This window comes from Ambystoma mexicanum, chromosome 4p, assembly GCF_040938575.1.
Source record: "Ambystoma mexicanum isolate Mex_15411 chromosome 4p, UKY_AmexF1_1, whole genome shotgun sequence".
Classification (NCBI taxonomy): Eukaryota; Metazoa; Chordata; class Amphibia; order Caudata; family Ambystomatidae; genus Ambystoma; species Ambystoma mexicanum.
In genome coordinates, this window is record NC_090927.1 from 562729080 (window position 1) to 562744519 (window position 15440).

A 15440-nucleotide genomic window follows, 5' to 3' on the forward strand; every position below is an offset into this window, starting at 1 on the left:
CTTCCACCGATTTTCAGTTTTTTGGGGATTGTCTTTTCCTTGTACCCTTTGTAGAGAGACGTTTTGCCTTTTCCCACTGTGTTTAGGCATCCTTTTTGCTCATTGATCCACTTGTGATATGGCCCCTAGTGAGGCACTATTAATTTTCATCCTCGGAGGTGGGTTCTGGAGCTTTGGCTTGCCTACAACATGCTTTCAGTTTTGGGGTGTTTTGAGCCATATGTAGACGTTCCTATAGCTCTTGTGACCCACTTTGTGAGGCGTTTGCCTTTTTGGTTATTTATGCCTTTTCCTCCTTAGTGGTGGAATACTGGGCTTCGGTTTTCATCAAACTCACCACAAGTTTGGTAACTGCCCATGTGGTTTGTTTATTTAATGTGTTCCAGTGAGGCATCTGATAACTTCTTTCTTTGAAGTTGCCTAACAAGGCGTTAGTGCTATGTAATACTTACCACATGGCTTCCTCACCTTGGCTAGTTTACCTTGTCTTACTATTTTTTCTGTTTTGTGAAGAGTTTGCCTTTTTGGATATTTTATAATATCTCTACTTGATTTTCCTGAGATTTAGGCTTCTCTATAGGTTATTGTTTTAATTTTCTACATTATCCCAGCGCCAACTGTTGTTTTGGGTTGTTTAGTATTGGTGCTACCTACCCCCGGTGCTGCCTATGTAAGGAAGGGACGGAGGTTTTTTAATCCATTTCTATGGAAAGTGTCAGTAGTGCACAGAGCGCCAGCGCACAGGGAAAGGGAAGCAATGGAAGGGCCTGCCTTGTCCTCCTGTTATAGTCCCACAAAGGGGCCTGAGGGCAGGCAGCCCCTTCATTGTTAGATCAAAGACCCTGCATCCTCCCTTCCGTTCAGAGGGGAGGAGGGCCTTTGATGTAGCTGTCCGTGGCAGGGAGCACCTGTATGACAGGAATGTCCTACTTGTCCCTGCCACCTTCAGACTGCTGGGGCACCCAGTAGTCTGGGTCCCTTTTGTCCTTAGGGCCTGGTAGCAAGTGCTGCCCATGTCCGCTTCCCCTGCAACCCACCTCCCATCTTATGCCCCTGGGTCTTCTACCTCCTTGGCCCATGTAAATTATCCTGGAAGTGTTTTAGTATGGGGAATGGGTGAGGGGGAGGACAAGGTGTGTGGAGTAACACATATAACTACAGTATGCCCCATCCCATATTCATGAGACCAGACAATTAGGTAAGGTGGAAAAACTTTGGACACAAGCTTTATTGTATAAAGAGCTGTGTGTAAAGAAAACCAACCAAACAAAAACACTATGCCTCCTAAAACACACAGCCATAGCCATAGCCATCTGCACTCCTCTCAGCAAATTAAACCTCTGTCACACACTCTCCTTGCCCATCACACCCAGGACACCTTATTGGCCAATCCCCTGGCCTCCACAGTCCCATTTCCATGTCAGCCATCCTTAAAAGTCCCAGACGTGGCAAGTGCAATCCACAAACTACCACGGTGTCGGTGGATAAATCAGCCAAATTTAAGGGGGTGGGGAGAGAAATTTAGCCCAGGGTAGGTGATTTCCTCTATTGTGGTGGCTCTGAAAAGAGGCTTTTTTTTTAGGCGCTAGTAAACAAACACCTTTTTTTCCTATTTTTTGGGGAGGGTTCTCTTCTTTTCCTCTGTACTGCCTTACATCAATCTCTGCAAAGCATCCCTTAGATTGAGGAAAAAAAAAACATTTCCAAGAATGGACAACGAAACACCGGCTGGGGTAAAATAGTGCACACTAAGGGAGTCAACGTTGTCATTAGAGAAAACAGACATATCAGCACGTCGCAAAACTATACCCATGTCTCTATTAACGAGGCACCTTCCAACATTTCGCTGGGGATTAAAGACTTTGGGATTGTTCCATTGTGCTCTAGGTGGTATTTCGGAAAAAACAACGTTGCAGTAGGGAAAAGCAGCATCAATTCTTCCACCAACAACTTTAGAACAGTAACCAAACTTGTAGCATGATGTAACCCAAATGCTCTCCTCCACAGTGCACCACCAAAACATCAGGATTACCAAAAGTACCCATGTCTCTGCAAAAAGCAAGCCGTGCCTGCAAATTGCAGCTAAGCACACTGTACCACAAAGCCTGCAGGCCTGGAAACGCAAGATCATGAGAAACACCTCTTGCCTGGGCATACCTTTCCAGATCATACACAAATGAATCACCTACTATCCATACAATAAGTCTCTACTTCTCTCTAATACAGCAATATTCACTACACAACCAAGAAAGCAATGAAAAAAAGTATTACTCTCCCTTCATGCAAAGCACAAGCTAAACACCTGATTGGCTAATCCCCACAGTCCCATTTCCATGCCAGGCATGCTGTGAAGCCCCAGATGTGACACAGCCTATCCGCGAACTACTGCAGTGTCTGTGGACCTCATACCACAGGGGCAGCCCTTCTTCTCTTTCCACTTCACTCTGTGCAGCACTTCCTCATTGGCTACTGTTTAGCAGTCACACTACCATCCACCAATCACAGGCAAAAACTCTACATCTAACTCTGTCATCACAGATCAACACTTTAGATATACTGCTGAACACTCAGAGTACAGATCTCCTGTATTGAAAAGCACCTTCATCAGAAAGTACAGCAAAAAGTGCCAAGATTTCAACTTCCAGATTAATCCACCTCTGCATCCATCAGCATAAACTACAAATATGCATGTGAACAGGCTGCCTGCCTCTTACCCTGCCTAACGTACTGAATAATTGTACTTGCATATGTCCCATCTCCTGACATCAAGTGGCTGATACTTACAATGATGTGTGATTTTAAAGTTTTCTTTTAATGCCCACTTGCAGGAAACCTGCAAACCACATATTTAAATGTTATCAGCACTCTCTCTGGTGTTGTTGTAAAACAAAAAAAAACAAACCACATTGGGAACATTTGCACAACAAATTCAAGTGGCAGATCCTATGTTAAATACACAGAATACACACAGAAAACGGAAACTGCATCCATGTTAGCAAAGCATGACAAGTATGTACATTGCACAATTACCACAGAGCAACATTGCAAGGAAAGCAAAGAAATGCCTGTGTAAATCGGCAATGGTGTTATCTGTAAATTTGAATAAATAAATGCAAGAACATGAAATTATTTCTGCACTCATATAGCAAGCATCTGTATGTGGGAATCTTAACAAAATTCCTCACACGGTAACATTCTCCTTTCCAATCTGTACATCTTTCTGCCCTTTTCTCACCCTACTAGGACTTGAACTAATCCATTTCCAAAGCAAATAGTGCTGCAGCATCTCACACACTTGAAAAGGTGCAGCCCCATAGAGCAGTTATCACTACAGCAGTGGCCCCCATAGCAACAATGCTGATGCTCCCAAGTCCCCACTCCTATGCAGTGCTGTACAATTGGACACACACACACTAACTCTTCCTGCCAACAAATCCTCCTACAATTCAAACAAATGTGTTCTCCTAGTGCTATTACTGTGCCATTAACACACATACCCACTAAATCCCTTTTTCCACAATTGCAGGGAAGAACCGCCTCCTAAAAGCCAGTGACATCTCTGCTGGAAGATAAAAACCAGAAGAAACATACTCTTCCATCCAACAAAGTAAGTGCAGTACTGTAGTAGTGTTCTGCATGTTACTCAGACAGTGCAGTGTTGTTGTATTTTAGCCTAGTTAATTCTATCCAACCCCACACCACTTGTTTTACTCTTATGCATTGCACCTTAGCAGGTCCGCTCTTTGTATTGTCATCTGAACACCAGTATGGTAACACCCACCAGTTCTGTAAAAACATTGTATTGTCCTTACTTCTTCAAGCACAGTACACTGTCATACACACTTAAGCAAACCTTTCACACAGGATTACAAGCATACCAGTACAACCTTCCCAACCAAAGGTAACAGCCCTTTCCACAATCACACACCCCTCTATGTATGCCTATCCTCAAATTCAGACACTCATCTACAGTGCACACAAATACATTGCACAACATCCAAACACAAACTTTCCTTTTTTCTCCAACAGACATAAGAGAATGCCTACCAAAAAACAACTCCATGGAAAACAACACCGAAATAGAGCAGATAAAACTCAAAGCATGTAAAATAGCCATCAGCCTCTAGCAGACTGTGTACTAAAAGTTAAAACAAAACAGCTAATACGGTCAATGGTCAAAACGGAACCAGGTAGCAGGAAAATAAGTGTGACCTCTCTTCCAAAATGTAAAACTAAAAAGAAATGTATTATTCATTTTACAAAAAATGTTTCACCATCCAGTCCTCAGAACCTCATAAAAACAGGGGAGAAATCACGCTCAACCCGTAAAACCTACAGCAGAAAACTGATCCTGGAAGCTCTCATAGACAGTGCAATTTTCCTCAAATGGAAATTGATTATATTCATTTTAAACAGGATGAAACCACTAACAAAATGAACTAGTAAACTACAAAACGTACTTCGCAACATATGCAATCTCAACACCCATACCTTTGCAAACTTCTGTGCAGGTGAGTGGATTCACACAACCAGCACAGAGCCATATTTCAATGAAGAGGCATACAAACAAGAGCAAACAAACCCAATTGCCATACATAGCAGTGACTGAAGGTATCAAAAGGTAGACAGTACCATTATGGCAGATGAAACACTGATTGAAAGAATATCCTCAACAACCTTCCAATCAACTCTTCATTCCACTATACCAATCTGTTCTGTCTGCAACTGGCCATGCACCTCAATGTGTAATGTACAAAAACAATCCTTCAAATCTTTACAGCAATTCCTCAATCAGTACGTGAAAGACAAATTAAAAATGAAAGTATCACAAACCATGGACACCTGTCCAGCGCGCTTATACACAGGACTGTGAGGACATTCATTAGCCTGCATTTCCGGGCCTGCTTGCAAAAGTACCTTCCACCACATCAAAATGTTAGCAACACACCATTCTACTATACGAAATCTTGTTCAGAGACTGTACTATGCAACAAGTCCTGCTTTAGCACTGGAGCATTTAAATCACATTCTCCTACATAGCACAGCCAAATAACTCCTGGAAGAAAAAGACCATATCCAAAGAAAATATTTTGGAAGTGAAGAGTACTTACAAAATCCAGTAACTTTAGAACAGAGCAGTGACAAACTTGCAGATGCCAACCCTCTATTACACACATACAAAAAAGAAATAGCAAAGTTTAAAAGGACATCTGCTGAAGTACTAAACCAAGTATGTCTATATTGTTGCAGAACTTATTTTTATAAAAGAACACCAAAACTAGATATAGCATACAAAATAGAAGACAATGAGGAATCCCAATGTTTCCAATTAGCTCTCTACTTTATAGCAGAAAACAAATACAAAAATACGAACCCCTCAATACTTTGCACATACTGCACTGCAAAGCTTGATAATAACCAAATGCCTTCATAGGCTATAACTGATTACTTGGAAATATTCTCACTTCGAAAACCACTCCAACAGCTTAATTTGTATGAGAGCATTGTAATCCAAACAGTATACCCATTTCAAGCGATAATACGCCTTCAACCGAAAACAGCCAAGTTGCCTCCTTCTGAATACTGAAAGGCATTTGTGGCAAAGTAGTTTATTTGCCATTAGATCTTAATGAAAATGTAGACACTCTGGGATAGCAACGGCCAATAGATCAATCTTTGATTATACTAGTGAATGGTGTACCTACAAAAGACCAACACATTTGGGAGAAACTAGTAGACTTAAACAAAGTTAGAGAAGCCCTACAATATCTTAAAGATAACAATGAATGCTACAAAGAAATAAACATTGAAGAAAACCTTAGAGAAACCACTGAACTAATTCAGGATTCCTCGTCAACTGGCCAATTTGAACTTCTAGATCCAACTACAGCATCCAATATTTTAGACCAGTATACAATTCACCACTGCACTCCAAAGACAGCCTAGACAATGCACTAGAAACATATCAAATGCGGCAAGCCAATGGATTTCCAATCAGCATATGGAAAAGTGTAGAAGCACAAGCTGTTCCTCTACTCTTTCCTACTGGAAAAGGTGGAAGGTATTTATCCTTTTCCCAGCATGTTGATCTCTGTGTTTTTGTGGGCAGTCTGCTTATCTCTGGTGAGTTGGGACTCATAACAGTTATCTGTTAGGTTCAGCTTGAATCATTATTGACACTGTGCAGGAATTGCTATGTCTTGAAGTCCTGTAAGAGATGATATAGAACTCTGGCCACAAAAGAATCTGTGAGGTATGGTGGAAAAAACATTGGTGCAAATACACACAAATGGCATTGTGTTTGGAGGCGAGTCAGGGACGCTCACAACTCCCACTCTCCACCTCTGGTGGGTTGTAGGTGACTTGATCGAAATACAAAGGATCAAATGCCTTTTATTTACACCAAAAGTGCAGAAAAAAAGTTTTGAATGCTTTTTTAAAAAGTTTTTTTATGGGTGTTGGGGGGGTTTATGAATACTAAACTAAAACATATATAAATAAATAAAATAAATAAATAAATAAATAAATAAGCATTCAACATTTTTTTTCCGGTCGTTTTGGTTTCGAAAAAAAGGGCACTCAATCCTTTTTTTTCGAAACTATGACTGGACACCCCTCTGGTGTATGTCAAGCTCTGGAAGCGCCCTAATAGACCAGCTACCCAGGTTTAGAGTGGTTCCTGTAAACCTCTGACAGGGTCATGGCCCTTACTCTGTCACAAGGTTAATGTAGCATGTCCTCCAAATGTCTCATTTTGTTTTTCTTTTATAATTGTGCACCTTTGCAACAATGTATTGTTAAGTACACCACCCCTATGTGGTGGCATTTGGAGAAAGGGACTCAATCACTTGTATGTCTCTATGGACCAGAGACTCCCTATTACCATTGCTGAGGACACATAGTCCATTAATGTCATTGACCCCTGCCCTTCCCTTCCCTTCCCTAACTCCCCATTCCCTCTCACGACCCTACTCCACTACTTTACAACATGATTCCACATACATGTATTATGTGGTATTTATTGTTCTTGTAATGTGTCTGAAAAGCAATGAATTAGAAGATCTGGAGCGCACCCATCAGGTAAATCATTAACAAACACTGTCAGTCACCATATAACCTATGTGAGTAACTGGGGAGACAATTACAAATGTACAACCCATTGTTCATTTTTTGTCTGCTTTGGATGAGAAACTAGAAATAGAGATGTGGATGTTGAGGGCTGTTGGGCTTTAGCTTGCTGCTCCTCCTATAAGAAACCATACATTCCAAACCAAGTATTTTCTAAAAAAACATTTCCATTTCCAAACACATTTCTATTAGCAGTAGTAGTAGTAGTGGTAGTGTGATATTGTTCCTTTCACCATTAGTATGGTTACAATGAGCTGTAGGTTGAATGCCCTCAGGGAATGGTGTCCAGATATGGGAGGTTCGAGGAGTGCTAGTATGCATGTATGCATATTGGCCAATACAAAGACATGAAGGGGTGGCCAAGTCCCTGCTAACCACCAATGTCAAGCCGGTATGTGGATGAGTGGTGAGGAGTGCTCGAGCGAGGGAATGCTAGAACGGGATTATGTGTGCAGTTACATATTGAATTATATATTCTTATGGCAGAGTTGATGTTCAAAGAGTCTTCAAGTAGTTTATGATGGCAGATGTATGCAGTTCGGTGGCTATGCCTTTGGCTAGTTTTCCATATTCATGGAGTGCCATACTTTTCCCACCCTGAAAATACTTCTAAGTGTAACACATTTCCCACTGTCGGGGAGGTATGATATCACAAGTATGACAGTTACACAATAGGTACAATTTTTAAAAACATTTATTGAAGTTTCTGGGGTTGGAAAAACTACTACTTAGTCCTATAACTAAGATGGGAGTAGTCTCCACCATCAAACAATAAACAAAATCACCCCCTTGGAGTCCTTCAATTCAAAATGGCCTATTCTAAGAAAACCTAATGCCTGCCCTATCTCTTGTACAAAAAGTGCATAAAGGAGAAATGTATGTGAAGGAAAAATCAGTGTTCAAAAGAATAAATGTAGCTGAATCAGCTCTCCTCCCCACGTTAGACAACACAGAGTAAGGCAGTCCCTGTAGGCAGAATGACACACTCTGGCTCGGGTTTTCAACCTAATAAACAATTCCAAAATGTGGATTGAGTCCCACATGGCCGTCCACGTTAAAGTCTCTCTTTCCAGACTTCCAATAATGTTCAAACAAAAAGTTCATGTAGGTCCCCCTCTGTCTGGCTCATACCTCTTCAAAACAAAGTTCACGTGGGTACCCCTCTGTTGGGCTCAGACCTTTCACAACAAAGTTCAATGAAACTTGTAAGGGCTTCCTTCCCTAAACTTATTACACTTCAGTTCGCCCTCAGTCGGCCTCAGACCGCTTTCAATGTCAAAGACTTTCAAATGGGTGTGGCTTTCTTTACAGACCTCCGCAGTACCACATCAACTCAGAGTTCAAGATTTAACTTTCACTCTCCCCTTTGCTAGAAGTTAATTTTACTTACTTTGCTTGTGCAGTTCATTCACTTTATAGTCACAAACAATCCACCTTACGAGTGGGCTACTTCCTTTTGCCGGACCACTTCATTACTCAGTATCACTGATTTAAAAAAATTGTCCTTATTTCAAAGTTCAGTTAAAGGCTTGCCTTTCATGTCCTCTCACTTTCTTTAACACACACCAGTCTCTCAGGTCGCTTGCCTAATCACTGTCAGTGTACGTTTCTTTCTTGGTTTTATGATTTCCTGTGGCTTGAGGTATGCCGATTTGAATGATCGTGGTACTTTCCCTGTTAATACTGATTGGTGGGTGAAAAGGGTTCTGTAGTGTTCCATGGGTGCTCCTTTGAGTGAGGATGGATTTGTGTATGTCTGGGGGGCAGGGATCCATGTGGGAGCCAGCTATGTTGCTGTTTCTTACCGCTTGACGGATGGCTCTGCTGATATTTGTGGAATGTTTTGTAGTTTGTTCTGACGATCCTCGGCTGTCAAGGTTGGTTACATGTTGTGGTAGATTGGTCTGCTTTGTATGATTTGGTGGATGGTGCTGATTTTGACTTGAAGTGATCTTCAAGGTTGTTGCATAGTTTCAATGAGGGCATGTGTGTGTTGTTGCAGCCAAGGGGCTTTCTCATTTTGTTTATGGTGTTAAACAGTTCTTTTTGAGTGTTGGCAGCTTTGGAGATTCGGTTATCGTAGAATTTCTTTTTGGCCTTGTGGATTTCATGTTTGTACCCACGGATTTGTCATTGGAATTGGAATTTCATTTCCTGGTCGTATGTTTTCCTGACCTCTGACCTCTACTTCAAGCGTCTTGTTTTGTCATTTCATGTCACTGAGAAACGGGTTAAACCATTTTGCTTTTGCGTGATGGGGTGCAAAGTTTTTCCATGGAGATGTCGTCAATTGTTTTGGTGATCCACTTGCCCCGTAGTTCTGTTTTTGGAGGTCCTCCAGTTTCTTTTTATGATGGTGGCAAGTTTGTCTGGTTGTTTGGCTGGTGCCATGGTGATGAGAGTTTTTGTTGGCAAAGATTGTATCTAGTGAATGACCCGCCATTTGAGTTGCTCCTTTGACTAGCTGATGTAGTTTCATTGGCCCTCATTACGACCCTGGTGGTAAGTGGGAAACGATGCCGGTAAAAGATTACCAGCATCGCTTACCGCTAGGTCCTATTACGACCCGAGATAGCATTATCAGCGGCACTGTAATCAACGGTGCCGATAACAGCGCCAAGGGCGCGGGCACGCGACCTCCCATGCCGTAAATACCGGCATGGCGCAAAGTGGGGATAATCACGAGCCAAGCGGACATGCTCTTAACGCCCTTGTGAAGGCCGTAAAGTACCTCACCGACATAGTGCTAATACCTCCATCGCGGATCAACTTTAAAAGGCCATGTGCAGTGTACCTAAGTGACACAGGTGCACACAATCAGCACAGGTGGAGGCAATACAGACTGGCCAAGTACAAAAGGAGCACACCCCACCCCTTCCCACACCCAGTCACACTCCACAATGATTCCAATACGACTAGCAATGTTGGGGCTGAAGGACCTGATTGCAATGGAAGTGCTACAACAATAACAACAACAACTACTACTACAACAGGCAGCACAGAGGAGACGCAGGAGGAGAAGGAGGGCAAGGCAGGGCCAGCCAGCCCCGCCAGTACAGCCAGTGCCACCACGCAGGCAGCCCCCAATCCCACGCATCAGAGCCAGTCCATTCAACCTCACCGCTGAGCAGATCCACACCCTGTACTGTTTGGACCGGGACACCATCACCACCATCGTGGACATGATACACGACGACATCGTCAGCATGATTGAAACACCCACTGCCACCCCCCCCTACTGAAGCTAGTGTCCGTGCTCCACTTCCTGGCCACAGGCACCTACCAGCACACAGTAGGGCACTTGTATGGCATTTCACAACCATTATTCTCACGTACGCTGAACCAAGTGCTTGATGCCCTCCTCAATCACACAGACAACCACATTTCCTTACCACGGTCTGCCCAGGAGATCGCAAACACCAAAGTGGGTTTCCATGCACTGGGGTTGCTGTTGGTTCTCTTGTTCAGAGGAGAATTGCCTAGCATTTCGGTGCTGGACTGCCCCAGGGCAGGACAAAGACTGATATGTTTAGGATATTTCTCCTCTGTGAAAGATAGTGAGCTAAAGACTCTGGGTAAGGCTCTTGTAACCAGGAATCATGTCTGGCAGACAGTCTCCCAGGACCCCCCCTTGTTATTTGCAATACAAGGGCTAACCTTCACAGTTCTACTGAGTATGGTACAGGGCTATCTAATCACATCTTCTAAGTGCGCCTGAGGACGGAGACTGCCACATCTTAGCCCGGCTAGGTTTGACATATTGAACCACTATCGTGGACATGATACACAATGACATCGTCAGCATGATTGAAACACCCACCGCCATCCCATCCCTACTAAAGCTAGTGTCCGTGCTTCACTTCCTGGCCACAGGCACCTACCAGCACACAGTGGGGCACTTGCATGGCATTTCACAACCATTATTCTCACGTACGCTGAACCAAGTGCTTGATGCCCTCCTCAAGCACACAGACAACCACATTTCCTTACCACTGTCTGCCCAGGATATCGCAAACACCAAAGTGGGTTTCCATGCACTGGCCGGCATACCTGGTTGCATTCGTGCCATCGACTGCACCCATGTGGAATTGGTGGTCCCACATGCCATGGAGGTAGTGTACCGCAACCGTAAAATATACCACTCAATCAACGTGCAAATGGCATGTGACTCAAACAGGATCATCACACATTGTTGTGCCCAATTCCCCGGATCAACCCATGATTCAATGGTCCTGCGGAACTCCACAATACCACGCTACATGGAGCAACATGCAGGGCCGAGATCCTGGCTACTCGGTGAGTCTAATGTCATGGCCATGAAAATGTGAGGTAGGTAGGTGATTGACATACCAATGCATACTTTACCTGTCTGACATGGGGGGGAGAAATGCATAATTTACCTGTCTGACATGGGGGGGGAGATGCATACTTTACCTGTCTGACATGGGGGGGAGGATGAATACTATACCTGTCTGACATGGGGGGGGAGATGCATACTTTACCTGGCTGCGAGTATCAGAGGTAATGGAGCAAGCTCATAACCTAAAGCAGGCCAGATTTCATCTGACACCTGACCACATAATGCTAGATGTGATCAGCCCTACCATGTGAATGAAGCTGTGTTCCAACCATTCCACAACCATCTGCATGTGCACTGTACCAAATCAGACCACACCCACCCCAACGCAATGCAGCTTCATGCAATTACTTCAGGCAATGCACAGCACCAAACACCATCAACTGAAAGGCCAGTCCCCCATAACTGTCATAACTGTGCACAAAGGAGTCACATGGCGGTCATGAACACCAATGTACCACTACACTGACACAGAGGCCCAACTGAATTGCATAACAACATTTTAAGCGCTCAGTGAGATCATCATGAGGCTGACAGCAATGGTGCCATGATGAAAGCATTAATATCACTGGGCATCTGCCAGGTCACCAAAAAAAAACGCTATGGACTAACACAGTGGATAGGCACTCACAAGGTACTGGACCTCCCTGCGTACACTAGTTGATGGCATGCAAAACTGTGCATAAGGGGAATACACATATAGCGGTCACATCGTGTGACTCCATTCGTGCATGGAAATGGGGTACAAGGTAAAAGATTAATGCATGCCATGGTGTCATGTAATGATTTGCAATCTGATGTCCTGACTGACACATACATTGTTTCCCACATACAGGTGATGCAGGCTATCCCTTGAGGAGGTGACTCCTTACCCAAGTCCGGAACCCACAGAACCGGCACGAGGAGGACTTCAATCGTGCACATGCACGAACCCATGTGGTGATTGAGCAGACATTTGGCCTCTTGAAGGCATGGTTTCGCTGCCTCAGCAGGTCTTTTGGGGCACTCCTGTACCACTATGAGAAGGTGGCAAAGATCGTTATGGCATGTGTAATGCTACACAATATGTGCATCAGACGGAATGTGCCCCTGCCCCCTGACGCTGAACTGCGACCACCTGACGAAGAGGATGATGAGGGTGGGGATGGGGCAGCACCTCATGGAGGAAGCGATGCACAGGAGGGACGTGACATGTGTCAAACTCTCATTAACCAATGCTTCTAGCACACATGGACGGGGGTGTCACATGGGGATGGCACTTGGGGAACTGTGTGGGTCTGGGGACATGCACACTGTGGACTGTTCACCAATAAAGCACACGTACGCAATGAGCAATGTCCACATGTGATTTGTGCATAACCAAAAAGTGTATTGAAATAGTGATTTGAATGAACACACCCACTCCCCCTCCCCCTCAACTCCCCAACACACCTACTCCCCCTTCCTCCTCAACTCCCCAACACACCCACTCCCCTCTCCCCCTCAACTCCCCAACAAACCCACTCCCCCCACCCCCTCAACTCCCCAACACACCCACTCCCCCTCCCCCCCAACTCCCCAACAAACCCACTCCACCCTCCCCCTCAACTCCCCTTAACATGTTGTGGATGTCAGTGCTCAAGAGCATTATGTGTGATTGTTCCGCAGGGCGGCCTCTATTGGCACCCCCCTCTCCCGGCACCCGGTGCACCCCGGTCTGTACGCCGCAGGTTCCTGCCCGATCTGCGGACAGGGCTGGTTCTTGTAGAACTTGCAGCCGAGGAGGTACTGGCCTGCTCACAAGGATGCATGTCCCTCATCGTTTGCACAAGCTCTGAAAGTACGTGCCGCACAGCGGCCAGTTCTGCACAAATATCCTTGGAGCTGGACTCTATGGCAGCCTTCACAGTTTCTGCACATTGTTGCATTTCCTCCCTTGCACTTCCACATTCTGCCACATGCTGTGTCAAGAGGGTGGACAGTTGTTGTTGGCACGTGGTGATTTCTTCCATCGACTCCTGGTTTTTTTGGACTATAGATAATGCTAGTGGCGTGTCCATTGTGCTGGTCCCCTCCTGCACATCTGCCACTGGGCATGGAGTGGCCGGCCAAGAGTCATCAGGGGATTGCCCCTGTATGCCATCATCATGCTGGTTGCATGGGGACAGATAGGGGGAATGAAGGGGGACAGTGGGGGGACCCACAACAACATCATCATCCCCTACATCATTGTCAGAGCTTGCTGCGGTGGCAGCAGTCTCGCCAATCGTGCTGCTTCCTGCAGACCCAGTGCCTTCAGTGGACACCACTTGGTGGATGTTTGTCGCAGGTGGTACCGTGGTGCTAAACTTGGTGCACATCTGTGCCTTGGCCTATGTTGTGCTGGTAGATTTCGGCTGCTGTGGGGGTTTGCTTTTTGCAGCAGAGGTGGAGGGTCGGTGTGTTGGGACTTCGGGCCTGGCCTTCTTGGCAGGTTTGGTGGCAGTATCATCGTTGGCACTGTCCGAATGAGAGCCTGTGGTGGAGCAAAGGAGGGAAAGGGTTAGTGATGGGTCTGCTGACATTGAGCAGGCATTGTGATGGCTGCATTCATTTTGATTACTAGATGGTGCACATTGGAGGCAGTGACATACAGGTTGTCTCCCTCTTAGGTGGGAAAAGCATGGAGGCATGTGAGTGCCTACAGAAAGGGTGTGCATACTGCATGTGTACAAGGTGGAGATCAACACTGACTGTCGGCAGTCTTCTGCTAATGTGCCGTGTTAACCCAGTTAGGCATCATTGCACTTCCCAAAAATCTGGACTTCAGTGAGTTTGGCATGGCTGGATTAAAGGCACCTACCTGCGTCACCTGATGTTGGGGCTCCTCTCTCCATTTCTCCGACCCCCTCGATGCTCTCTGTGCATATGGTTGCGGCACATATCTCCTCCCACGGCTGCATTTTGATCAGTGACTCAGCTCCTCCACCAGTTGCCATGCCCAGGTTTCTATTTGCAGACAGTATACTCCTTACGCGGAGCCGTAGATCGTCCCACCCTTTTCTGCACTGTCTTGCATTGCGGGGTGTTGTGCCAACTGCACTAACCCTCTGTGCTACCATTTCCCATATGGCCTTCTTTTGTGTTATCGCCGGTCTGGTCATCTCTGTTGAGAAAACTACGTCGGCATGTTCTTGTAGTGTTTCTGCCAAAATATTCAACTCCTCCCTGGAAAAGCGCTCCTGCCACAGCCGATCTCTGTTTTTTTTCAGAACTTTCGGCATTCTGATGATTGATAGGTGTAGGAGAAGGTTTGTGGAGGCTGGGGGGGTCAGGTGTCCACCGGTTGAAGAGGATGGCAATGGATTGTGTTTTTAAAGATGGCCGCCGTGCTCTTTCCCGTTCCTGTGCGGTGACGCAACTTCCAGATCCGCTTATTTGCGATCACTGCTAATTGCGGTTCCCGCTATTTACGGTCACCGCTATTAGCGATGGCCGTTAATATGGAAGGCTAGGGCGGCGGAGGTGCTATTTGCACGGCATACAATGCCGGTAAGTGGCATTTTTATGCCTTTAGCGGCATGGCGGTGTTTCCATTACCGGCATGGCGCAATGCTCGTGCCCGAGAAGTTGTAATGTGCAGCTTTTAGCGGTATCTGTCCAACACGGACACGGTCATTATGCCATGCCGGTAATGTCCATTACTTACCACCAGGGTCGTAATGAGGGCCAATGGCCCTCATTAGGACCCAGGCGTTAAGGGGTTTACGGCGCCGTAAACGGCGCCGACCCTTAACGCCTAATTCCAAGGTCCCTTTGCGGGATGGTGATTTTAACGCCTGCTTTTTGCAGGCGTTAAAACCCATGCCGCAAAGGGACCTTGGTGCTAATTACGCCACCGTAATTTACGGTGGTGTAATTAGCGCCTTTCCCCATTCCCATTATGCCCTATCGGGCAAAAATGGGAATGGGGAAGGGTAAAATGGGAAATGGGGAT